Source organism: Arachis duranensis, chromosome 1, assembly GCF_000817695.3.
Source record: "Arachis duranensis cultivar V14167 chromosome 1, aradu.V14167.gnm2.J7QH, whole genome shotgun sequence".
Taxonomy (NCBI): Eukaryota; Viridiplantae; Streptophyta; class Magnoliopsida; order Fabales; family Fabaceae; genus Arachis; species Arachis duranensis.
Genome location: NC_029772.3, coordinates 83,126,535 through 83,154,403, shown reverse-complemented (window position 1 = coordinate 83,154,403; position 27,869 = coordinate 83,126,535). Strand labels below are relative to the sequence as shown.

At 35.4% G+C, this 27,869-nt stretch overlaps 1 non-coding gene and 1 pseudogene across 1 annotated transcript; one reads left to right on the top strand and one right to left on the bottom strand.

Annotated features, from left to right (window-relative positions):
* LOC107492655 (aldehyde dehydrogenase family 2 member B4, mitochondrial-like) overlaps window positions 1-23,619 on the bottom strand; it is a 57,835-nt pseudogene extending 34,216 nt beyond the window's left edge.
* Window positions 23,620-24,460: 841 nt separating this feature from the next.
* Window positions 24,461-24,544, top strand: TRNAY-GUA (transfer RNA tyrosine (anticodon GUA)). The gene is given in 2 exon segments: window positions 24,461-24,497; window positions 24,509-24,544. It is a non-coding gene; the product is annotated as a tRNA-Tyr (tRNA).
* Window positions 24,545-27,869: the final 3,325 nt, after the last annotated feature.

Sequence of the window (27,869 nt, the reverse complement as noted above, 5' to 3'; positions counted from 1 at the left end):
AAGAGTTCTATGCTAATGCATGGATCACTAAGAACCATGATCAAAGCGTGAACCCAAACCCAAAGAATTGGCTCACAATGGTTCGGGGAAAATACTTGGATTTCAGTCCGAAAACTGTGAGGTTGGCATTCAACTTGCCAATGATGCAAGGAGATCCTCATCCTTTCACTAGAAGTGTCAACTTTGATCAAAGGTTGGACCAAGTCCTCATGGACATCTATGTGGAAGGAGCCCAATGGAAAAGAGACTCCAAAGGCAAGCTGGTTCAACTAAGAAGGCCTGACCTCAAACCCGTGGCTAGAGGATGGTTGGAGTTCATCCAACGCTCTATCATTCCTATTAGCAACCGGTCCAAAGTAACTGTGGATCGAGCTATCATGATCCATAGTATCATGATTGGAGAGGAAGTGGAAGTTCATGAGATCATACCTCTAGAACTATACAAGGTGGCTGACAAGCCCTCCACTTTGGCAAGGTTAGTCTTTCCTCATCTCATCTGTCTCCTATACAATTCAGCTGGAATTGTCATAAAGGAAGACATCCCCATTGAAGCAGACAAGCCCATCACTAAAAAGAGGATAGAGCAAACAAGAGAGCCCACTCATGGACCTCAACAAGAGCATGAGGAAGTCCCTCATCAAGAAATTCCTGAGATGCCTCAAGGGATGCATTTCCCTCCACACAACTATTGGGAGCAACTCAACACCTCTTTAGGAGATTTGAGTTCCAACATGGAGCAACTAAGGATGGAGCACCAAGAGCACTCCATTATCCTCCATGAAATTATAGAGGACTAAAGAGCCATGAGAGAGGAGCAACAAAGGCAAGGAAGAGATATTGAGGAGCTCAAGCACTCCATAGGATCTTCAAGAGGAAGAACTAGCCGCCGTCACTAAGGTGGACCAGTTTTTTAATTTTCTTGTTCTTATTTTTCTTTTCTTTGGTCTTATGCTTTATGTTTGTCTATGTTTGTGTCTTTATTACATGATCATTAGTGTTTAGTGTCTATTTCTTAAAGCTATGAATGTTCCATGAATCTTTCACCTTTCTTAAATGAAAAAAAATATTTCTATTTGCAAAAGAACAAGAAGTACATGAATTTGGAATTCTATCTTGAAAATAGTTTAATTATTTTGATGGGGTGACAATACTTTTTGTTTTCTGAAAGAATGCTTGAACAATGCATATTTTTTATGTTGAAGTTTATGAATGTTAAAATTGTTGGCTCTTGAAAGAATAATGAAAAAAGAAAAATGTTATTGATAATTTGAAAAATCATAAATTTGATTCTTGAAGCAAGAAAAAGCAGTGAAAAACACAAAGCTTGCGAAAAAAATGGCAAAAAATAAAGAAAAAGAAAGAAAAAGAAAAAGCAAGCAGAAAAAGCCAATAGCTCTTTAAACCAAAAGGCCAAAGCAAAAAGCCAATAACCCTTTAAACTAAAAAGCAGGGGTAAAAAGGATCCAAGGCTTTGAGCATTAATGGATACGAGGGCCCAAAGGAATAAAATTCTGGCCTAAGCGGCTAATCAAGCTGTCCCTAACCATGTGCTTGTGTCATGAAGGTCCAAGTGAAAAGCATGGGATTGAGTGGTTAAAGTCGTGATCCAAAGCAAAAGAGTGTGCTTAAGAACTCTGGGCACCTCTAACTGGGGACTCGAGCAAAGCTGAGTCACAATCTGAAAAGGTTCACCCAGTTATGTGTCTGTGGCATTTATGTATCCGGTGGTAATACTGGAGAACAAGATGCTTAGGGTCACGGCCAAGATTCATAAGTAGCTGTGTTCAAGAATCAACATACTAAACTAGGAGAATCAATAACACTATTTGAATTCTGAGTTCCTATAGATGCCAATCATTCTGAACTTCAAAGGATAAAGTAAGATGCCAAAACTGTTCAGAAGCAAAAAGCTACTAGTCCCGCTCATCTAATTGGAACTAAGCTTCATTGATATTTTAAAATTTATTGTATTTTCTCTTCTTTTTATCCTATTTTGTTTTTAGTTGCTTGGGGACAAGCAACAATTTAAGTTTGGTGCTGTGATGAGCAGATAATTTATACGCTTTTTGGCATTGTTTTTACATAGTTTTTAGTATGTTTTAGTTACTTTTTATTATATTTTTATTAGTTTTTATGCAAAAATCACATTTTTGGACTTCACTATGAGTTTGTGTGTTTTTCTATAATTTTAGGTATTTTCTGGCTGAAATTGAGGGACCTGAGCAAAAGTCTGATTCAGAGGCTAAGAAAGGACTGCAGATGTTGTTGGATTCTGACCCTCCTGCACTCGAAGTGGATTTTCTAGAGCTAAAGAAGCTCAATTGGCGCGCTCTCAATTGCTTTGGAAAGTAGACATCTTGGGCTTTCCAGGAATGTATAATAGTCCATACTTTGTTCGAGATTTGATGGCCCAAACTGGCGTCCAAATGCACACTAGAGACCCTTTTCTGGCGTAAAACGCCAAAACTGGCACCAGAACTAGTTAAACGCCCAAACTGGCATCCAAGCTGGCGTTTAACTCTAGAAAAGGCCTATGCACCAGCCCAAGCACACACCAAGTGGGCCTCGGAAGTGGATTTCTGCACTATCTGCACTTAGTTACTTATTTTCTGTAAACCTAAGTTACTAGTTTAGTATAAATAGCACTTTTTCCTATTGTATCTTTATCTTTTAGACTGGGATATCTTTGGATCATCTTTTGATCTTTTGATCACTTTGAGGGAGGCTGGCCATTCGGCCATGCCAAGACCTTTCTTTCTTATGTATTTTCCAACTGTGGAGTTTTTACACCTCATAGATTAAGGTCCGGAGCTCTGCTGTTCTTCATGAATTAATGCAACTACTATTATTTTTCTTTCAATTCACACCTACTTCTTCTCCAAGATATACTCTCGTACTTAATTCTGTTAAGTCAGAATGAAGGGGTGACCCGTGACAATCACCCACTATCTTCGTTACTCGCTTAGCCAAGATCCGCGTGCCTGACAACCACAAGCAGTCTACATAAAGTTCAACGTAGTCATTGGACGATAGCCGGAGTATAGTCTCTTGGGTCTCTGATCCACAGATCTGACATGTCTCTCCTGACAAAAGAGCATTCGGATCCGTGAGATTAGAACCTTTGTGGTATAGGCTAGAACCAATTGATAGCATTCCTGAGATCCGAAAAGTCTAAACCTTATCTGTGGTATTCCGAATAGGATCTGGGAGAGGATGAATGTGACGAGCTTCAAACTCATGAATGTTGGGCACAGTGACAGTGTGCAAAAAGGGATCCTATTCCGACACAAGTGAGAACCGATAGCTGATTAGCCGTGCGGTAGTTGTGCCTGGTATTTTTCATTCGAGACGAGAGATCCGACAGTTGATTAGCCGTACAGAAATCGTAGCCTGGACCATTTTCAATGAGAGAACGGATGGTAGCCATTGACAACAGGGATCCACTAACATACAGCTTGCCACGGAAGGGAGCACGCATGATTGGATGAAGACAATAGGAAAGCAGAGGTTCAGAAGCAACAAAGCGTCTCCAAACGCTTATCTGAAATTCCTACCAATGAATTACATAAGTATCTTTATTTTAATTTACGTTTTATTTATCTTTTAATTATCAAAACCTCATAACCATTTGAATCCGCCTGACTAAGATTTACAAGATGACCATAGCTTGCTTCAAGCCAGCAATCTCCGTGGGATCAACCGTTACTCACGTAAGAATTTATTACTTGGACGACCCAGTGCACTTGCTGGATAGTTGTACCAGAGTTGTGGAAAGTGTGATCACAATTCAGTGCACTAGACACCAAACTTAATTTCAGAAATTAAGAGAAAAAAATTTAAAGAAAATAAATCAAAATATTTTTTTTATTTTAAAGAAATAAGTCAAATGAAATTAAAGCAAAAACGCCTAATCTAAGAAATCAAACAACCAGTAGTTGTCAATCACAGTCAATCCCCGGCAACGTCGCCAAAAACATGGTGCGGAATTTATAACCCACAAACTAACTGGCAAGAGCACTAGGTCGTACCAAGTAGTACCTCAAGTGAATGAGGGTCGATCCCACGAGGATTGATGGACTAAGCAACAATGGTTAATTGATTTACTTAGCTAGGCAAATAGAAAATGTTGTTTAGAGAGTTCAAAAGCATTAACAGTAAATTCAGAATATTAGAAAGCAAGCAGTAAACAAGTAGTGAATAATATATGGAGAAACAGTTAAGGTGTCAGAGATATCTATCTTCCGGATTGACTTTTCTTACTAACTATTTTAATCATGCAAGATTTAATTCTTGACAAACTATATATGACTAAATCTTAATTCCTTAGACCTTTTTAGTCTCCTCTAAAATTCATCAACCGCCAATTTCTTGGTCACTTAATTTCAATTAGAGGGTGAAGTTCAATTCTAGTTTATAAGCTACAAAACCCCTAATTATCCAAATATAAGAGGATTATATGTCACGTATCCTACTAAGTCCAGATAATTAGAAATTTAGGAGAATATGTTTTCAAGCTGTTATTCAAGTAAAGAGCTTTTCCAAGTTATACAAGAACTAAATTAGAACCAAGGTCATACTTTCGTTCCACCTAGATTCATAAAATAAAGAACGAAAATAATTCTTGAATTATAAATCAGTACATGAATTAAAATAGAAAACTAATATTATCAATCCATACAATAGACAGAGCTCTTAACCTTAATAGTGGAGGTTTAGTTGCTCATGGTTCAGAGAGAAAAATAGGATTCAGGTAAAAACCGTAAATTGCAGAATGAGATCAAAGAGAAGAGAAGAGCTCAAAGGACTGATTCTTTTTCCTTTTATATCTAATCATAATAAATGTAAAATATATTTCCTAAACTAAATAATATCTTTTCCTAATTATAAAAGAAATAAAGTTTAAATCAAAATTTATTCATTCCTTCTCGTAGCCTTGTGTGGACGAATTGGGGACCACTTGTGCGTTGAAGGTTGGCGCCGAACTTGAAGAACTTCAAGTTCGGCACGGAGGAGGCAACATTGCTTTCTCTTGCTTTCCTTGAGTTGATGCCGAACTTGAGAAAACTCAAGTTCAGCGTGGAGATGGCAGTGTGATTTCTCTTTAGAGGCTTTGAGCTGGCACCGAACATGAAGAACTTCAAGTTTGGCGTGAAGTTATCCGTATAAAATGGAAAAAAAAAGGGTATACTATTATATATAGTTGGAAAGCTCTGGAAGTTAGCTTTTCAATGTCACTGAAATTACGTCAATTGGAGCTGTTTAGTTCAAGTTATTTTTGTTTGAGTGCAAGGAGGTCGGGGTTGACAGCATCATTCGCTTTCTTCCTTTTCTGCTATAAAACTCCGTCAAATCTATCCGAATGCTACCTAAAATAAACAAAAATTACAAACAACTCAAAGTAGCATTCATAGTAGCTAAAATTAATTAAATCTTGATTAAACTTAGTAATTTAGATGCAAATTTACTAGAAAAAGATAGAAAGAATGCTCACGCATCAATGTGCCTATTGTATTTATTGCTAACTATCTTTTGCTACTCTTTTTTTGCCTAATCTTATTTATTCAACATTTTCTGATTTTTCACTGTGATATTGATGTTGATTCATGCTAAATACTCATTTGATCCTGACTGCCTCCTTCCTTTTTTGTCGGTTGAGACAGTGACATAAATAACAGGGTTATGTGACATTTAAGTTTGTGAAACAAATACTAATTGTATTTTCTTTTAAGCCATTTAAACTAAATCAGATGTTCGTTTTACTATAATTGTGAATGGTTCTTTCCATTTTGAAGTGGATGGTTTTTGGGTATATTATTTGTAGTACAATTTATTACCCTGTTGTGTTGATGTAAACAAAAAAATTAAAAGGAAAACTAAAATAGGCCGGATGTTAATTTTACTTGGTAGGCCGATAGTTATTTTTATTTTAATTTAGATGTTTATTTGATTTGGATTGAATTTAATATAATTTTTCCTGATTAGAAGAATTTGTTAAAAAATATTGTGAGTATGGTGCCTATTATAAACTGAAATTTTACTAACATGCTTAATCCGGTTTAAGTTAGTCATTTTCTTGGTGGTTCATATTGTTGATATTTATGTCATAGTACCATATGTCACTTAATTCCTTTGGTTGATTTTTTTATTGTGTTCGATTGCAGGTCGTGGGAGTGACAGACGTGACTGAGTTAAAAACTGATGAGACGAAACGTGGTCATATTGTTAATGGATTTAGTTTACGATTCACTGAATACAAATATGCTTGGAGTTGTTGCAGTTAGATATAAGTAATTAATTTATAATAGACATGTTATTACATTGTTAAATCCTACTTAATTATGTTATATTCCATAATGTAAATTTATCACAAAGTGTAAATTTTTTCAATTATAAAACATATGTCGTTAGTATGATGAATATGTGATTAAGGAGAAGTTTAACCCAAAAGTGTTATAAGTTGTGGTCAATGACAAATATTCCAGATGTTCATTTTACTGTGTTGGCAGATGGTTATTTTTATTCATATGTGGATGGTTACTTAAGTAAGCACATGTTAAATATACTAAATGCTCAATTCACTAGGTGTGCAGATGGTTGTTTTAATTAGTAATTGGATGGTTATTTTGTTAGATTCGGTTTAAGTATAAACAGTTAACAAATGCGGGATGTTCAGTTCTCTATGTAGCCGGATAGTTATTTTACATGCTACGTGGACGGTTGTTTTGTTGGAATTGGGACTCACTCAAACTTATCAGGAATTGCAATAGAATCACAGAGTTTTACAAAAAGAACAGAGTATATACGTAATTGTGACTAGCAAAACATCACCATGCGTCTTACAAAAGAAAAATCCCTATATTCAAGAAAATGAAATGTGGCAAAGTAAATTGTACTATTCAAAATTATCCGTCTATTTTTTTCCTCCATTTGTCAGTCCTCTTCATGGGTAACTGATAAACCATTATTTTATGATTCATATTGTGTTTAATTGAGTGGTTTTTATCAAGTCTTTACCCACTTATTCATATGATTAGCATGTATTTACAATTCCTTCCCAAATTGCTCTATGATTGAAAACTTGCTTCCTAAAGATCTTTTAATTGTATATTTTTTCTCCTTTATACCATTCGAGACCATGATCTGTGTGTTAAGTGTTTCATGCTTCATAGGACAGGAATGGCTTAGAGAATGGAGAGGAAGCTTGCAAAAAGGGAAGGAGCACAAGAAATAAAGGAGCCAACCAGTGGAGAGTGACGCACACGCATGGCTGACGCGTGCGCGCGATTTGGACAAAATCACAGCGACGCGTACATGTTCTTAATGCGTACGCATGGATTGGAGTTCACCAAACGATGCGAGCACGTGCCTGACGCGCACGCATGGAGGGGAAAATCGTCAAACAACGCGTACGCGTGACATGCACGATCTGCAGAAAATTCAGGAAACGCTGGAGACAATTTTTGGCCGCATTTTGACCCAGATTTCGGCCCAGAAACACATATTAAAGTCAAGAAATATGCAGAGACTCAACATATCAGATCATACACACAATTTTAGGTTTAGATGTAGTTTTTAGAGAGAGAGGCTCTCTCCTCTCTCTTAGGATTTAGGATTAGGATTCCTTTTAAAGGATTTAGGATTTCTTCTTCTCACTTTCCAGGTTCAATGTTTCTTTACTTTAATTTCTCTTCTACTTTTATTTATTCTATTATTTTAGTTTGTTAATATTGGTTTATGAACTCCATGTTAGGATTTGAATTTCTATTTAATATAATTTGAGGTATTTCAAATTTATAATTGCTTTCTTTTATTTATATAAATAATTTAGATTTTTCCCCTTTTGGCTTTGGTTGATTAATTGGTAACTCTTGAGTTGTCAAACTCAGCATGATTGATAATTGATATCTTTGCTGATTGATTTAGATTCCTATAACTCTAGTCTTTCCTCAGGAGTTGACTAGGACTTTAGGTGTTAAATTGATTTGTCCACTTGACTTACCTTCATAATTAGATGTTGACTTAGTGGGAGCAAAAATATAATTCTCATCACCATTGATAAGGATAACTAGGATAGAACTTCCAACTTTCATACCTTACCAAGAGTTTTATTAGTTATTAATTTATTAATTCTCGCATTTTATTTCTCTGGTTCATACCTTTCCCAAAAATACTATTTTCCATAATCAATAATAATTCACACTTCCCTATAATTCCTTGAGAAGACGACCCGAGGTTTGAACACTTCGGTTTATAAATTTTATTGGGTTTGTTACTTGTGACAACCAAACGTTTGTACGAAAGGATTTTTTGTTGGTTTAGAAGCTGTACTTACAACGCGATCATATTTGTGAATTTCTTTACCACCAATTAATCTGTTCGTCAAAATGGCGCCATTGTCGGGGAATTGCAAACGTGTGCCTTATTATTGGTTATTATAAATTTTTTTAAAAAAATTTTTATCTTATCATATCTTTTTTTTTCAAAAAATCATATCTTTTTCGAAATATTTTCTTTTTGTTAGTTTTTGTTTTTATTTTCTCCTACTACTATGAACTCTCACAACTTTGGCTATGAGTCTGGTTACAATTATGTGGCAGGAAAGGAGATTATAATGACAACATGCATCAAGGATGGAACAATCAAATATGAGAAGAGCCACAAGGATTTGATCAACCCTCATGGCAACAACCACCTCCTATGGACTATCAACAACCATTCTGTGATGCATATCAAGGCAATGGCTATGGTGAGCACTCTTTTGATTACCAACAACCACCACCATATGCCTATGAACCCCCTCCTCAACATAGCTTTGGACCACCATACTCACAAGCCCTTTTTCACCATTCACCTCCATATGACCCTAACCCTCAACCACCATACCAACCACCTTATGAGCCATATGAACATTATATAGAACCACCCCAATTCCAACCCAATTACTCCCAAGAACCACCACCTCAGTACTCACCATCTCCATATCCATCAATCCAAGAGCACTATGATCCTACTTATTGATAGCCGAGCGCAACAAAAATCAACGGATCGTCTCAAGGAAACAGTGGAAAAATTTCATGCAACCCTTCGCCAACTGGATCAAGAGATAAATCAATTACCTTCCCGACGTTCGGACATTCAACGAACCCCGATGGCTTCATGTGGAGAATCTACTGAAGAACATGGCATGAAGGAGAAGTTAGAAACTCTAGTGGACAGTGAGCAGCACAATTTTGTATTGAAATAATTGGAAGAAGCTACGCCTGCCATTGAAGAGGAAGAAGTGGTTGAAGACTTAGGAGATGCAGAACCTCCATGGGAAACTCAAGTCATAGAGCCTCCTTCAAAGACGTTTGAAAATGATGTTGAGAGGGTGTACAACCTCCAAAGCATATCATGGTTGAAGACTTTGAAGGAGACGATCAAGAGATGGATTCAATCATTCAAGAATTCTTATCTACATTTGAATCCTCTCCCATTGGACTTGACATGGAGATTAAAGAAGAAGAAGCACAACCTCCCATGCCCTTGGTGAGCAATGAAGAAGAGATTGAATTGGAAGAAAGCTACCAAGAGGAAGAGGTTGATATTGAAGAAGATTGCAAAGAGGTGGAAGTTGTCAAAGAAGAGCACAAGGGAGTGGAGCTTGCAAGATCCTTAGAAACACCTCTCCCGAAGCCATTACCGTCCAATACAACATTCAAGTGGGTAAAATTCTCTTCCTTAACCTTTACTTTCCCACTTGAATATGGGCTTCTAGAGACGGATGGTCAACTTAGAGCTCTTTGTGGCATTATGAGCAAGAAGAAGATGGTTAGTGGTTGGAGTTGTCCAGCAAGGTTCAACATGGTTGTATGCCTCAAGTTGAAATGCAAGGTTTGGTGTGAAGCTCAATTGAATGGGTCTTGGAAATTATTTGGAAGCGGTAGTGAGAATTTCAATTGCGTGCCACCCGGATGGAATCATGATGATCTACACAAAGACGGGTGTAAAAGCAAGGTTTGGGACCCCGGAATTCATTCCAACAATCAACACTCGTGGGGCCTTGTCACTTGCTTTAACTTGCTTGAAGGCTTTCTGCGCCTAGTTTGGGATCCCGGAGGCTATTGGAAGTACAAACATTGATGGGGATTCCTGGATCAGTACAAGCATAAGCCACCATAACAGGGAGCTCACCAAATGTCCAACTTAAGGACTTTAACTAAAAGTGCTAGGTGGGAGACAACCCACCATGGCATGATCGTTCCTTTTTTTAGTTTAATTCTAGTCTGTTTTGTTTGTTTTTGAGTTTTGATTGGACCTGGAATCATGCATAACATTCATATTAGCATCTGCATACTACATTCTGCATTTTGCATAAAAAAAGGGGGTGAACGACGCGCAAGCGTCTATGACGCGAACGCGCCGTCTGTATCGTGAAACTGAACAGAGAGCTGCGCGAGAGATGCACGGGAGTGGTGCATGGCACACAAGCCATACCACATGGACACGTGCCACACGCGTACGCGCCCCCTGCAAAAAGGTCCAACCCATGCGAAAGCGTCACCGACGCGTTCGCGTGGGTGTGTCAATCGGCGTTATTGCGGATTCGCACAGAAAGTTGTACGGGAGTGCGGATGGCCTCGTGCATTTTGCACAATCCCTAATTGCGCGTACGCGTGATGGACGCTCTCGCGTCCCTCCCCTATACGCTCACCCACGCGTCCGCGTGTGTGACGCGTTCGCGCCGTTAGCGCCGTGCACCTTGCACGCAGCGCGTCGCCTAATCAGTTTTCTTTTCTTCTCTTTTCAAATCCTATTTCTTTCTTCTATTCGTCCCTCTTCTCTTCTTCATTCTTCTTCTACCTTTTGCACTTTTCTCCCCTCCCTTCTCACCCCTATTCTCTTTCACTTTCTTCTACTTAATTTATTTTCATACTTTCATTCATCTTTTAATTACTGCATTTAATTATTTTTTCTTAATTTTCTTTTTAGTATAATTATTTAGGATCTCTTCCTCTTTCTTCTTCATGAATTTTTATGTTGGTGTTGGAACTTTATTTAGGTTTGCCACTATTACTTGTGGATTATTATGGAGTTGTTTGACAGTTCATATTAATTATTTTCGGAATGCTTGCATATTCCAATTTCATTCTCCCCCTATCATATTAAACATGCATACTACGTGTTTGTGAAAAGCCCGTATGGCATTGTGAATTCTTAATTATTCTATCCTTCTACTCTAATGCCTATTTTTCACCAAACCCTTCCAATATTTTATTAATTAAATATAATTGTCAATACAAATATTATTGTTAGTTTCTTACGACTGATAATACATTTTGGCTTTTAATGCTTGATCTATGCTACTCATGCCTTTGCTCACATGCCAATAAACATCTTGCATTTAATTGCCTCAATTTATCATGCTATATTTCCATTGATGTCCTAATTTCATGGAGTCGCGACCATGTGTTAACGACATTCTTCTTTACTTTGGCATGATTATCACTCGTACTGCCCTCTCCCTTGCTCTATCCCTTTGACTTCATGTCCCTTTCTCTTCTCCCTTTTCAGGATGTCCACCAGGAAGGATAAAGAGAAAGACTCTACAACGAGCACCAGCTGAGGAACCACAACCCCCGCCCACCTGCACATCTTTGCATGCACCGAGGACGGTGCAATCTCTAAGTGTGGGGAGGTCGATACCGATCTCCATGGGTTAGTACCTTCCTGTCTCAACACCAATGTTTAAATTAGTTGTTGCATTTGCATGTTTGTTTGATTTTGTGCATATTTTACCACTTGGTTGAAGTAATATTTTCTTTTTCAAGAAAACTTTCTATAGCATTTCACTAATTTGAATTAAACTTTTCGAAAAACTTGTTTGAAGAAATATTACATTGAAACATGATTTAGAGCTTGAACACACAAAACCAGTGAGATTTTGAGCCTATTTGATTGGTTGTATTTTATCAACCAATATATTTTATTTCTGTGTGTTTTTTCTCTCTAAAATTGTGATCTTTGTCTTGCTTGATTCTATATTTCCATTGTTTAATGTATGCATACACTTATATGATTGAGGCCTTGTTTCATTGAGCTTACATACCCATATTGCCTTAACCCTTCATTACCCCTTGCAAACCAATTTGAGCCTATTTTGCCCCTTTTATTCTTTACTTTAGCACATCATTAACTCTAAGTGGAAAAAAATAATGTCCTGAATTTGAATCCTTGGTTAGCTTAGACTAACTGAGAGTGCTTATGATTTAAGTGTGGGAAAAGTGGGTTTGGAAATGTTTGGTTTGAGAATTGAGTATGTTAGACTTTCTGTGAAAATGTGAAAAATGTTGAGAACATGTTTATGTATTCAATACCTTAATATATGCATTGAGAAAAACAAAAGAAAAGAAAAATAAAAAGAAAAATAAAAATAAAAAAAGGAGAGAAAAAGAAAAGAAAAAGAGCAAAAAAATAAAAAGGGGACAAAATGCCCCAAAGTGAATGGTGAAATCAATGCATATGAGTTGTACTCAAATTTAGGATGCATGAATATGTGGTAAACATAGTTAATGGGCAGTTAGATTTTGTATTGTGATTATATGGATTGTCTTAAGTTAGGTGGGAAAAGTTTATGTTAATTAAGGATTCAGATTTTAGTCCACTTGGCCAAATACAATCCTACCTTGACCTTAACCCCATTACAACCCTTAAAAGACCTCTTGATTTGTGTATTTGTGCATTAAAATTTTGTTGATTGGTAGAAGAAGAGAAAGCCTTAAAAAGCAAGGTTAGTAGAGAATTGAGAGAATCGAACCTTAAACACCTGAGCGATTAGAGTGCATACACTTATAGTAAGGGTTCGATGCTCGATTCCTTGTTCCCTGCCATCATGAGCTATTCTCTTCTTGCAAGTTATTTGTACTTTATCTTGTGATTTGAATTAGTAAAATCCAGTTCATATTTGTTCTTGAAAGATTTATCTACTTTTTTCACCAAGTAGGTAGAATCATTTTAGCATGTAGTTGCATTCACATTCATAAGTTGCATTACATGAGTCATGCTTTTTCCTACTCATTTATTTTATCTCCTTAAGCTAAGCATGAGGACATGCTAATGTTTAAGTGTGGGGAGGTTGATAAACCATTATTTTATGATTCATATTGTGTTTAATTGAGTGGTTTTTATCAAGTCTTTACCCACTTATTCATATGATTAGCATGTATTTACAATTCCTTCCCAAATTGCTCTATGATTGAAAACTTACTTCTTAAAGATCTTTTAATTGTATATTTTCTCCTTTATACCATTCGAAGCCGTGATATGTGTGTTAAGTATTTCAGGCTTCATAGGGCAAGAATGGCTTAGAGAATGGAGAGGAAGCTTGCAAAAAGGGAAGGAGCACAAGAAATAAATGAGACAACCAGCGGACAGTGACGCGCACGCATGGTTGACGCGTGCACGCGATTTGGACAAAATCACAGCAACGCGTACGCGTACGCGTGGATTGGAGTTCGCCCAAATGATGCGAGCGCGTGCCTGACGCGCACGCGTGGAGGGAAAAATCGTCAAACGATGCGTACGCGTGACTGACGCGTACGCATGACTGACGCGTACGCATGACATGCGCGATCTGCAGAAAATTCAGGAAACGTTGGAGATGATTTTGGCCCACGTTTTGACCTAGATTTTGGCCCTGAAACACAGATTAAAGTCAGGGAACATGCAGAGACTCAACATATCAGATCATACACACAATTTTAGGTTTAGATGTAGTTTTTAGAGAGAGAGGCTCTCTCCTCTCTCTTAGGATTTAGGATTAGGATTCCTCTTAAAGGATTTAGGATTTCTTCTTCTCACTTTCCAGGTTCAATGTTCCTTTACTTTAATTTCTCTTCTACTTTTATTTATTCTATTATTTTAGTTTGTTAATATTGGTTTATGAACTCCATGTTAGGATTTGAATTTTGTATTTAATATAATTTGAGGTATTTCAGATTTATGATTGCTTTCTTTTATTTATATAAATAATTTAGATTTTTTCCCTTTTGGCTTTGGTTGATTAATTGGTAACTCTTGAGTTGTCAAACTCATCGTGATTGATAATTGATATCTTTGCTGATTGATTTAGATTCCTATAACTCTAGTCTTTCCTCAGAAGTTGACTAGGACTTTAGGTGTTAAATTTATTTGTCCACTTGACTTACCTTCATAGTTAGAGGTTGACTTAGTGGGAGCAAAAATATAATTATCATCACCATTGATAAGGATAACTAGGATAGGACTTCCAGCTTTCATACCTTGCCAAGAGTTTTATTAGTTATTAATTTATTAATTCCCGCATTTTATTTCTCTGGTTCAAACCTTTTTAAAACCCAAAAATACTATTTTCCATAATCAATAATAATTCACACTTCCCTGCAATTCCTTGAGAAGACGACCCGAGGTTTGAATACTTCAGTTTATAAAATTTATTGGGTTTGTTACCTGTGACAACCAAATGTTTGTACAAAAGGATTTTCTGTTGGTTTAGAAGCTCTACTTACAACACGATCATATTTGTGAATTTCTTTACCATCAATTAATCCGTTCGTCAGTAACCCTTCAGCCATTTGTACCAGGGGTTTTGTGCTTGGTGATGTGAACGGTGTTTCGACCTCCTTACCCGTAATTTTGGTCAGTTGGTAGACTGTTAAGAACTGATAAATCATTGGGTTTTCCTCAATCTGAAAATCATAATCTAATTACCAAACAAGCATGTAGCGAGAAATAGAACAGCATGACATTCATACTCAGAAAACATTATCAATGATACTATTAAAGCCGCCAAACTAGGTAGGTAAAATCGGAAAGATTCCAATAAAAACTTACCAAAGTGAGAACAAGAAAAAGTGTGATTCTTGCAAAATTAAAGTGCTTTTTAACCGATAACTCAACTTATTCTTCCCTGGCCAAAGCAAGGAGCGTATAAAAAGTAACTCAGCCAAATACATTGCATAAACATCATGTTATCAACTGAACCCTTAGTCAACAAGTATAAAAAGTTCCAACCACCACTAAGCAAATTAAGAATACAATCAGTAAAATGTGTGCAACTAAATGTGCTCAAGTGTTCAATAAACTCACAATCTAAAACAAATAACAATCAGTATGGTGTTCTTAATTAAATCAAGTGCAACCATCAATAGTAACAACTTTTTTGATACGTTCTAATACATTCAAATTCTAACCATGGAGTTCTTAATTATGAACAACCAACTAACTCAGCAAGATTCATAGCATGAACATCTAGTTATAAGTAAAACCATTAACATCAACTAACCATATTAATCAACAAACCTTTGGTAGCAGGTATGGCTGGTCGTGTGTGTCGTAGCAGCAAGGAGGGAAACCTATTCAGCGGTCACGGCTTCGACAAACTGGGAGGCTAGGGTGGCGGATGCAGGACACGGACCTCAAGATGGGTGTCGGTGCGCGAGAGAGTGGCGACCCAGGCAGCATCGACGCGCGATTGGAATGATGAAGAAGGCGTCCTGCGGATGACACAAGAGACCCGCAACTTGAAGCAGGCACCGTCTGAGCTGTTGGTTGCCGGTGACAGGGACAGATGCACGCTAGAGAGGGTGCACTGCGGTCGCCGGTGTTGGATGGTCAGGTGTGTCTCCGACGCTGCTAAGGTAGGATGGTTAGTGAAGAATTTGGAGCGCGGGGTGGGGGGGTTCCGGCTAAAGAAGAAGAAAGATTTGGGTGAAATGTGTTTGCAATTAGGGTTTGGATGGTTGTTTTGATAAAGTAACTGAATGGGGATTTTTGGAATTAGGGTAATTTGTGGGGTGGTTTTCATTTTTTATCCTTATTGGGCTAAATAACTAGCCCATTGTACACATTGTCAAGATTCTTCATTGTCTCCTTAGGGGAGTTGTTAGCATATTTAGGTTATGAATCTTAATGTGCAAGCCACTTGTGCCAATACAAAATGAAACAAACGAATACTTTAACATTGGAGAAAACAGTTGGCTCGATGAAGAAGCCTTTTGAGCCCAATCGCTGACCCTCACATTCAAGGGTAGCATTGCTTTCAATTCCAGATCTTATGTACCTAATCACTTTCTCAAATTATTATGTGACAATCTGAGATTTGAATTTCTCTCGGTTAATTGCATGCATCAAAGTCAGTGACGTTAAGATTTTTGCTAGTAAAGAATTTATAAAAATATTCGCGTTGTAGATATAGCTTTTAAACTAACAGAAATCCCTTCATACAAAAGTTTTGGTTGTCACAAGTAACAAACCCCTTTTAAAATTGATAACCGAGTATTTAAACATCGGGTCATCTTCTCAAGGAATTACAGGGAGGTATGTTCTTATTATTGGTTATGCAAAAGTATGTTTGGGGTTTTGGATTAAGGTAAAAGGTATGTTAAATGACACTTAAAATAAAATAATAACAACTGTAAAATAAACTCTTGGTAAGGTATGAGAACTGGAAGTCCTATCCTAGTTATCCTTATCAATTGTGATGAGAATTGGATTTTTCTCCCACTTTGTTAACCTCTAACTATGAAGGTAAGTCAAGTGAATGAATTAATTCGAATCCTCAAGTCCCAGTCTTTCCTTGGTTATAGTTGCCACCTTGATTGTACCCTTGATTGGGGTGGTCATGAAAGTTGTGAGTGGCTGCTACAGTGTTGTCTTCTGGTTGGAGCTGCGGACACTCATCGATATAGTGACTGTAATCTGCACAGATTCCGCACACTCTTTGTGGAACTAACTGCTGGCTGTGCTGTGGTGGAGAAGGCTGAACTTGCTGAAGTTGTTGTTGATTCAGTTGCATCTGCTTCAGCAAGTTAGTCAATTCACATAGACTCTGGGCTATAGCAGTAGTCTCTGTATTAGTGGATACCTCCGCAACAGCTCTTGACCGACTTTGTCTCTGCCTATGATTTCTAGTAGAGTCAGCTAAATCTCTGATCAATTGCCATGCTTCGTCCGTAGTCTTGTACTTTTTCATAGAACCATTGCAAGCACCTTCCAGTGTGGTCCTATCTTGAGATCTCAAACCCTGTGTAAAGTAACCGAGCAAAACTATCTTGTCAATCATATGATGGGGACATGCATCTCGAAGTATATTGAAGCATTCCAAGTATTCATAGAAGGTCTCAGATTCATCCTGAACGATCATAGACATGTCCTTCCTCAGCTTATCGGCAACTTCAGCTGGAAATAATTTATCTAGAAATTCTCTCCTAATTGTATCCCAGTTGGAAACAGTTTCTCTGGGTTGAGTGTAGTACCACTCTCTTGCCTTTCCCTCCAGAGAAAACGGAAAGGCTTTCAATAAAATAGAGATTTCATCAGTGCCATCGCGCTTAACAGTAGAACAAGCGGTCTGCAAATCCCTAAGATGCTTGATAGGCTCTTGAGCAGGTAAGCCATGAAATTTGGGCATCAAGTTGGGTAGCGAAGACTTTATTTCAAAATCTACAGCTACTGCCTGGTGGTGTATCTGGAATGGTTGGAGCGTAAAATCTGGGGCTCTTTCCTCCTGGATAGTGACTCTTCTGGGTGCTGCCATGTCACCTGCACGTAAATGAACTGGATCAGTAGGAAGGGGGTTTGTTTCTTCCTTAGATGACGGTTCAGGTTCGTCCTCAAAGAGGAGTCGCCTACGCCTAGCTCGCCTTATATGTGAAAGCGTTCTTTCAATTTCAGGGCCAAATGCTGGCAAGCTTGGATCAGGGAGCGAACGCGTCATTTAACGAAAGAAACGTACAGTTCATAGTGATAGAATGAAAAGAAAAAATTGCATTAAAAATAAATACCAATCAATAAATCAACACACTGTTGTAACTCCCCGGCAACGGCGCCATTTTGACGTTAGGATTTTTGCTAGTAAAGAATTTATAAAAATATTCGCGTTGTAGATATAGCTTCTAAACTAACAGAAATCCCTTCGTACAAAAGTTTTGGTTGTCACAAGTAACAAACCCCTTTAAAATTGATAACCGAGTATTTCAACCTCGGGTCGTCTTCTCAAGGAATTGCAGGGAGGTATGCTTTTATTACTGGTTATGAGTTTGTAAATTGGGGTTTTGGAGTTTGGGCAATGGGCACAAGCATATTTAAATGACAAGTAAAATAAATTAACAATAATAAAATCTCTTGGCAAGGTATAAGAACTGGAAGTCCTATCCTAGTTATCCTTATCAATTGTGATGAGAATTGGATTTTTCTCCCACTTTGTTAACCTCTAACTATGAAGTAAGTTAAGTGGATGAATTAATTTTGATTCCTCAGGTCCTAGTCTTTCCTTGGAAAAAGTCAGAGTTATTGGAACTTGAATTAATGAAATGAAGAAATCTAATTTTCAATCAACAATGAGTTTGATAACTCTAGAGTCACCAATTAATCAACCAAAGCCAAAAGGGAAAATATCTAAATTAAAAAAAAAAGCATTCATAAATAAAACAATCATAAACTGAAATATCTCAAATAACATTAATTAAGAAAATCAATCTAACATGGAACATTGAAAATAAATAAATACAAAGAGCATTGAACCTGGGATTGAGAGTCACTCCTAAAACTAAGAAAAGTCCTAAATCCTAATTTCTAAAAACTCTACCTAAATCCTAAGAGAGAGGAGAGAACCTCTCTCTCTAAAAACTACATCTAAAACATGAAAAGTGAATTATGAGAGCATGATCATAATGGATGCATTCCCCCACTTTTTAGCCTCTAATCTATGTTTTTCGGGCCGAAAACTGGGTCAGAAACAGCCCAGAAGTCACTTCCAGCGCTTTCTGGTCCGTACAGGTTGCGGGCAAGTGACGCGGAGGCGTCGCCCACGCGGTCGCGCGGATTAAAGTTCGCAGCTGCGACGCGTCCACGTGGATCACGCGTTCACGTCACCTAGCGTCAGGTAAACTATGGCATATTATATATCAAATCGAAGCCCCGGACGTTAGCTTTCCAATGCAACTGGAACCGTATCGTTTGGACCTCTATAGCTAAAGTTATAGCCGTTTGAGTGCGAAGAGGTCAGGCTGGACAGCTTAACAACTTCTTCAACTTCTTGTATTCCTTCCACTTTTGCATGCTTCCTTTCCATCCTCCAAGCCATTCCTGCCCTATAATATCTGAAAACAATTAACACACATATCAAGGCATCTAATGGTAATAAGAGAGGATTAATAATGAGCAATTATAAGATCAAAGAAGCATGTTTTCAATCATAGCACAAAATCAGGAAGGAAAATGTAAAACATGCGAATTGTATGAATAAGTGAGTAAAGAGTTGATAAAAACCACTCAATTGAGCATAAGATAAACTATAAAATAGTGGTTTATCAGTCAGCTATTCTAAAAACCGAGGAGTGAATGGATTAGAATAGAGAGCATGCAGCACCTGAGGGCTTTGATCAACACCCTTCTTGAATGGATCACCAACAATGTGTCTCAAAGCACGTTTCTTTGACTTCTCTAAGAACTCATCATAGATAGACTCATGTACAAAGGTTCGAGACCCAACACAACAACATTGTCCCTACAAATCAAGATTATATTACATAGACACCATAAGCATAGACATATTAGAATTCACCTATATATTTATACGTACCTGATTAAAGAAGAGAGCAAAGTGTGCTTGTTCAATAGCGTGGTCAACATCAGCATCATGACACACAATGAAAGGTGATTTTCCTCCCAACTCCAATGTCACCAGCTTCAGATTGCTTCTTGCAGCCAATTTAAGCACAATTTTTCATTGTCTGTTGATCCAGTAAATGCTAGCTGCAACAAGTAATAAATGCGTGCTTTCACATTATTGTCTATGATTTATGGCTGGCTTATTAGGAATGTTAAAACAAACAAATCTTCAACATTGTTAACTCAATAGCTTAACAAATTAACGTGTGAGAAAATGAAGCATGCTAGTACCTTGTCAACGTCCATTTGACTTGCAAGAGCTGCACCAACAATTGGGCCAAATCCAGAAACTATATTCAGAACACCTGGTGGAAGACCAGCCTGCCAAAAGAAGGAAAATTCAAGATAAACCATGAACTCTCTTTTTTTAAAATATATATACATCTTTTTTTTTCACCAAAGATAGAGAGACTCGAATTCGCAACCTGTTAGATGAGTATGAAGAGACTATGCAATTTGAGTTATAACTCATTGGCATATATACATATTTTGTTTTGATGATTATAAATATATCTTTTATTGTTTAGGTTTATTAAAAAATTTATTAGCACTACCCCTAATACCATCATTGCACGCAATAAGGAATCCACCAATTAATTAAGAAATAAGAATTTTGATTCAGTGGTAAGGAGAAAAAGAATACCACTTCCTCTTAAACATCAATACTTTCTTTAAAAGTCTGATTTCTTTCAATAAATGATACTCACCTCTTCAGGGAACAAATTTGGGTGTTTGGAAAATATTCTAAGCCTCAAATCATTATATCTGGAAGTAATGGGAACTACACAAATTAAAAGAGAAAAAGGATTATAATCAATAAAGCACAATAGATTGAAGCTATATACTAAGAGAAATGATCTAACAATAAAACCCTGAAGAAATATAAGGTACAAACAATTGATTCATACGTTCAAATAACATTATTAATCCTGTCAACTGCTCTCTCCCTAATTTGTGAAGCTTTCAAATAGCGATCTAGTTCTGCTAGTGGCCTGAAATGACACCAATCAACTACAATGAAATCAATTAGAGAGCATAGTAGACCCCTTTATTATTTGGGGTAATAAGATGAAAAGTTCATTTAATCTATCCTTTGCTTGACGCCAAAATTACGATAGTAAAAACATGGAACAATATAAGAACAACAACTAATTAGAAAATTAGAAAACCTAAAATTAGAACCCAAAACTCCCAAAAATTCACAGAACCAATTAAAAATTAATATATACCTTCTCTATCTCAATTAGCCATTGCAATTCATCATCACTATCAAAACCATACGCACCTTCGAACTGAAAAGTGGGAGCGAGTTGGAGAATGAGCAAGAAAGAGAGGATACAGCACAGAGAATAGTTACCTGGAGACAGAAAGTACTCCTTTCGAGCTCCTTGGCGGCAGCATAGCAGCCCAACGGTGGCAAAACAACAATGGCAACAACCCCTAGCAGTGGCAGTGGAGCTTCAGCAGCGACGGAGTACCCCTTCTTCTCTCTTCCATCGCGTTTTCTCTCTTCCTCGAGCTCTCTGTCACTGGCGCTCGACGACAACAGCGTTGGCAGCAGAGTCCTAGCCGGCGTCGTCCTTTCTTTCTTTCCTTCCCCTTTCCTCTCGTCTTCTTCCCGTGCTCCCCCTTTCTGATTTATTGTCTTATTTGGTGTTTTTATATTAGGCAACACTTTTAAAAGCGCACCAAAACATAATAAACAGATTATTCTTTAAAATGTACTCTTTGGTAAGAAAAGTGCAACTTTAGATATTAAGAATTTAAAATATGACTACATTTTATAAGTGATATTTACAATATCTAAGGAGACATTTTTTAAATGATGCTACAACTATATTTTTTACCTGCTTAAAAAATAATAATACAAAAAAATGTGAATAGACTACACTTTTTAAATATAGCTTAAAAAAGTGTAGTTAAATGAATATTTTTGTTGTAGTATCATGCCAAAAAAAATTAAAATTCAATTTGGATTAGATTTTATGTATTCAGATTATTGATTACTTGCCATCATGATAAAAATTAGTTTAAATATTAGAATCAAAATTCTATCATCTAGTTGATTTATATAGATTGTTATAAGGTAAAATAGTTTACAATAGATTTTGGCAGGACATAGAAAAAATACGGTCCAATTTATATTGAAGATAAAGCTTTTAAGGTGATTCAATCGCCACTTCTCTCACCCTTATCGGCGACACAGATACACATATTAGAGACTATTGGAATAAAGCAAAGGCCGTTGATATTTGATAAGCACAACAATAACCCTCAAGTTAGTAAATAAAACCATTTTCATTCATTTTATTTTTCTAACTCTTGTTTTCTCTATTTTATTGTATAAGTTAATTATAACATCTTTACTTATGTTAAGATTAATGCACTATCTAACTAACCTTGTTATTGCAGTTTCTGAAGATAATGATAATTTATGGTGCAGTTTGCTTTACATTTAGTAGCAGGCTTGATTTAAGACACTGAAACTTTTGTTACAATTGTTTGAATAAGATATGCTAATTAGTTTGCACTAGTCACATATCCAATTAAGATGCTCTTTTAATTAGTTAGTGCGTAACACTGCATTAATGAATTAATCATCATTAAATTTATGTCATTAGTAGGTATTTTGAACTTTTTTTATTTTGTCCATTTTACGTTATCTTTTTAACAAGTAAATAAGTTTAATTGACTGAGTTGTAACATGTTCAACCCTATGAATATGTTTAGTCTAATCCTAAGACACTAATTTGTTAGTTCATTATTTTTTTTATCTTTTTATTAATATTTTATTTCTACAACATCTATTTAATTTAAAATTTTCATACCAAAAATAATTAATTTTTTATTCTTATGATAAGTTACACGTATATTTAAATACTAATGTAGATTGATTATAATATAATCTAAAATAAATATATGCTATAAATAAATTATGTTTAAAAGAAAAAAATATCTTTAAAATGATTAAAATTTCAAAATTCTTAATAAATTTAGATTAAATTAAAAATTAAAAACTGCTAATAAATTTTACTCAAATGGTTATAATTATAACACAATACTAATATAAAATCTATAGTCAAAATTATAATTTAACATGCTCATTAATACAACAAGAATATAACTTGATTATTTGTATTCTTTTGTGTTTATTTATTATTTTATAATAAAATAGCTTTTTTTATTGAATTTCGATTAAATTGGTTGAAGCAATAAACCAGTAAATTAGTAATTAAAATAGTTCAATAATCGATTTGATTTTTAGAATTTTTATAAAATATGAAATTTTTCATGTTCATGTGTTTCTTGATGAAATTGTTAGTTAAAAAATAATAAATAATTTAAAATATTTACCCATTTTAGAATTTCGAATCAGACATTTTAGTCCTCAACTAAAATTAATTACTCGATTAGTTCCTAACAATTAATTCCGTTAGTCACTTAGGTCCTTGGCTCCATCAACTCTAACGGAAGTGACAACTCTAACAGGGGACAAAATGATCATTGACAACTCTAACATGGGACAAAATTATCCCTGACCCCTTTGTCCGAAAATGATATTGTTCTTTTCCAATTTCCATCGTATCTCGTATAACCCTAACATTCATACTTTTCTTCTTCACCTTCACAGTCTTCTTTTCCATCTTTTCCTTCCTCCTCTTCAGCTTCAAGATCAAGCCATTGTATAACTGCCACGCGTATCGCACCTACCTCAACATGTCATGGACCACATACTTCCTAAATTTTTGTGATTGGTACACCCACCTCCTTTGTACTTCACCCACCAGAAGCATCCACTTCCACGTCCTCGATAATAGCATCACCTCCAACCCTGACAATGTCCACCATATCCTCAAGACCAAGTTCCATAACTACCCCAAGGGCACGTCTTTCTCCACTATCCGACAAGTAATATAGATTGTTGTACATTAGGACATCATGAGAAGATATTCTTCTTCGATATCATATGCAAATTCTCATTTGAAATGGACTTCGAGTACTTCATTCTTTCTTTTCTGGAGTCCAAGTTGACAAACTGCTTCGACCTCGTATCCAAACTATCAGTACAACGAGCAATGTCGCCGTTGCCGCTCATATGAAAACTGAAGCGATTACTGAACATTGGTTCGGAGAAGAAGCTGAAGAAAGCAATCGGAGTAGTAGACAATGTGGTCATGGAGATGATAGAGCAGAGGAGGAAGGAGATGGCGACGACGACTGGTCTTAACAAATCAAACTTCCTGTCTAAATTCATGGGATCTATCGAAGACGACAAGTACTTGAGAGACATAGTCATTAGTTTTCTGAGTATGAATTGGTTGAGAACAAGTTGAGAATTTTTCTTCTTGTGAATATTGAAGTTGTAGAGTGTGCATTGTGTAGCTTGAAGTTACAGTGTTAGATTGTAAGTGTTATGTGAAATATGATGGAATTAGGAGAGAACATTGTTGTTTCCGAATAGAGGAGGTCAGGGACTATTTTGTCTCCTGTTAGAATTCTCATAGACTATTTTCTCCTCTGTTAAAGTTGACGGAGCAAAGGACCTAAATGATTGACGGAGTTAATTATTAGGAACAAATCGAATAATTAATTTTATTTAGAAACTAAAGTATTTGATCTAAAATTCTTTAAGAACCAAAATGAATAAATACTCAATAATTTAACATGTTTAACTAAATTATTAACATAACGACTTTTAACTTTTACCTTCATATGAAGACTATTGGATAAAAAGTACATGATATAAAAAACATCGCACTAAACTCAACATCCGACCTTAGCTCAGTTGGTAGAGCGGAGGACTGTAGTTGGTGTAGCAATCCTTAGGTCGCTGGTTCGAATCCGGCAGGTCGGAATTGATTTCTTTTTTGTTCTACATTCTCTAACCACTAATAATCAATAATTATTCTGTTATGTCATGATCACCCAGCCACCCACAGTTTAGAAAAGTTATTCCTCCAATTTGAACTGTTTTGAAGTCAATTTTCATCTCTCTACATAATCATGTTTAGCCATTTATGTGTTGCTTAGAGTTAGAGGACCAATGCATGCAGACGTGTCTAACATACAGGAAACAAGATTACATACTCTCTTTTGATTTTGCCACGGACAATCAAGGAGGCTTTCATATGATGAATCATTAAACATTAATGGGGTGATGATACAATTTGAATACTTTATTAGTGGTACATGTATACAAATATATACTCTATGTATGACCCTTTAGTCAGCTTTGAAGGCTGTCATGATATTCTTTTGGTTATTATTAGCTGTTGCTGTTTGTTATCCTAAGAAATGATATAAAGGGACCAAAATATTGATACATGCTTTTTTCATTTATTTCTTTTTTCATACTACTCTATTAATTAAGGTTTAGATACTTTGATCTAATATACTAATTGTTTTATATACGTCACAATAGAAAGCGTATCATTGCAACACTTCTTACTGAGCTGTTGGTTTTACCATGCAAAGTCCTCGTATCGCCATCGAGCCTCTTTTTAGAAGATCATTTTCTTTTCTTCTTTCACTTCTCATTCTTCTTCTCTTCCTCCTCTTTATTATTATTCTTCTTTTTAGCTTTGAATTTCTTTTTATTAATTTTGGTTGTTTCTTTTTTCTAAATTTCGGATGTTTCTCTTTCTTATGTTTTGAATGTTTTTTCTTTTATGGAATTTGGATAATTTTTTAATAGTTTTAGATTTTTTCTTAATTTTCGGATATTCTTTTTTCAATATTTTCTTAAATGTCTCTTTGTTATGTTTTGAAATAAAAAAAAGTTGGATATCTTATTTTTATTAGCTGTTTTATGTTTCTTTTTGTGAAATTTTGTATGTTTTTTTATTAAAATTTTTTTAAATGAAATGATTTTAGAATTTTTTAAAATGATATTTGGAATTTTTAAAATGATTTTACAATTATTTTGAATGTTTGTTATTTTTAGATGTTTTTTTTTACTACAAAAAACGCTAAATGCCATCAGATTTAACGTCAGATGCTAGCGGCGAATTTGGCAATTAATTCATCGGATAAAAAGGTTGCCGTCATATTTAATTTTCTATAGTAAATTCGCTGGTAATAATTGGAAGAAAAATTGGTACTGAAATTACCGTTTCTCTGATTAGTGCAACGCTGTATTTTAGTTACTTTCAAAGCGTTACTGTCATATTTTTTCACATGTAAATCCGACAATAATCTTGCTTTAAATTTGAAGCCGAACCCTTTTCTCCTTTATTTTCGAACTACTCTCTCTCTCTCTCTCTCTCTCTCTCTCTCTCTCTCTCTCTCTCTCTCTCTTGGTTGCTCTGTCACTGTCATTTTCTTTCCCTCGCCACTACTGCCACCGTCGTTGCTCCCTTAATCTCCAACCTATCTCTCTCCTGCCTCCTCTAGGTAGGTTGTCATTATCCCTCTTCTTATTTCTTCCTCATTTTTACTTCATTTTAAATAAAAAACCCCTAACTCCCCTTTTTGAACCCTAACTCTAAACCTTAATTTATAGTGTATGCCTATGTTCTTGTTTTATTTTGATTTTGTGATTTATGAATTCATTTTTTTATTTTTGTTTTGATTTATTCTTAATTTTTTCTGTTTTTTATTTTAGTAGTTTTTCTTGCTTTAATTTTTCCGGCGAGAATGAAGTTGATGGCGCCGCTTTTAGCAGTGGCTGCCATTACAATTTCACCTCTCCCCTTATTTTTTTCGTTAATTTAGGATTAGTCTTATGTTAATTTCTAGGGATATGAATTGTTTAGGATAATTTGCTGCTGTTAGTTGAATTTAGAGTCAAAGTAGAATTTTTTTTATTAGAAATAGTGTTAGTTCATATACAATTAAGTATGTTATTGTGATTCTTGTGTTTGAAATATCAATTGTTTGGATTGGTTTGATTCATGTTTGATGCATTCGCATCTTTAGTAGTTTTTCTTGCTTTAATTTCTTGTGTTTGAAATTAGATTTCTGCTTTCGAGAAATTGTTCTATCTTTTCTGTATTTGAAATTTTATTATAAATTCCATTATTACACTCTAATTATTGTTATCTGTTAGTGTCTGTACTTTTCTGCGCATATGGGAATAACTAGGAATCTAGGATTAATGTTATTTATCTTGTTATCGTCTTATGTTTCACTAGAAGCTATGCTCTTAGTTGATGAGCATATTTTAATACATTAGGATTAACAAATTTTTTAAAAATTTAAAAATTTAAGTTTACCATCAGATTTGCTGTTGAATAAATCTGTCGATAATTATTAATTTGATTATTAATTAATAATATATTACCGTCGAATTTGTTGGGAGAAAAATCCGAAGGTAAAAATTATCAACAGAAACTTTTCGACGGTAATTAGCCGCGGACAAAAAAATTGTCAGTAAATAATTACCGGTGAGATTTATACCATCAGATTTATTTTGACGGTAAACATATTACCGGTGAATTTTTGATAAATCCGTCGATAAATCCGCGATATTCAATATTTTTCTTGTAGTGTTCTAAGTTTTGGATTTTTTTTCTTATGTTTTGGATGTTTCTTTTTTTGGATTTTGGATTATTTTTTAATAATTTTAGATGTTTTTTTTCTTAATTTTTGAATGTTCTTTTTTAATATTTTATTGGATGTTTTGTTTTATTAGGTTTTAGAATTTGAAAAAAAATTTAAATATTTTATTTTTGTTAGGTCTTTAACAGTTTTTTTTTACGTTTTAGATTCTTTTTATTAAAAATTTTTAAAATAAATTCTTAAAACGATTTTGGATGTTTGTTATTATTTGAGTTTAGATGATTTTTTTAAGATTTTGAATTTTTTCATTAAGTTTTAGATGCATTTCTCATAATAATTTAAGTTTACGTTTCCTCTAAAGAAAAATTTTTTTAATTGGCTGCACTGTGTTAATTATTTGGCGGGATTGTTTAAACAAATCGAATGACTACTATTTTTACTAACTTTGTTAGTTCTTGATTTGAATTTTTAATGTTGGAGATTATTCTATAAATGTTAATAAAAAGAGTTAATCGCTTAGAAAATAGTAAGATAGCTAGTAATTAAGATGGAAAAAGTAGAATTACTAAAAGCATGGGAGTTAATGCACGAATACCTATGCGTATGGTGCATGATGGATATGATGATGATATTGAAAGAGAGGAGAAGGGACAAAGAAAAAGAAAGAAATGAAGGGAAAG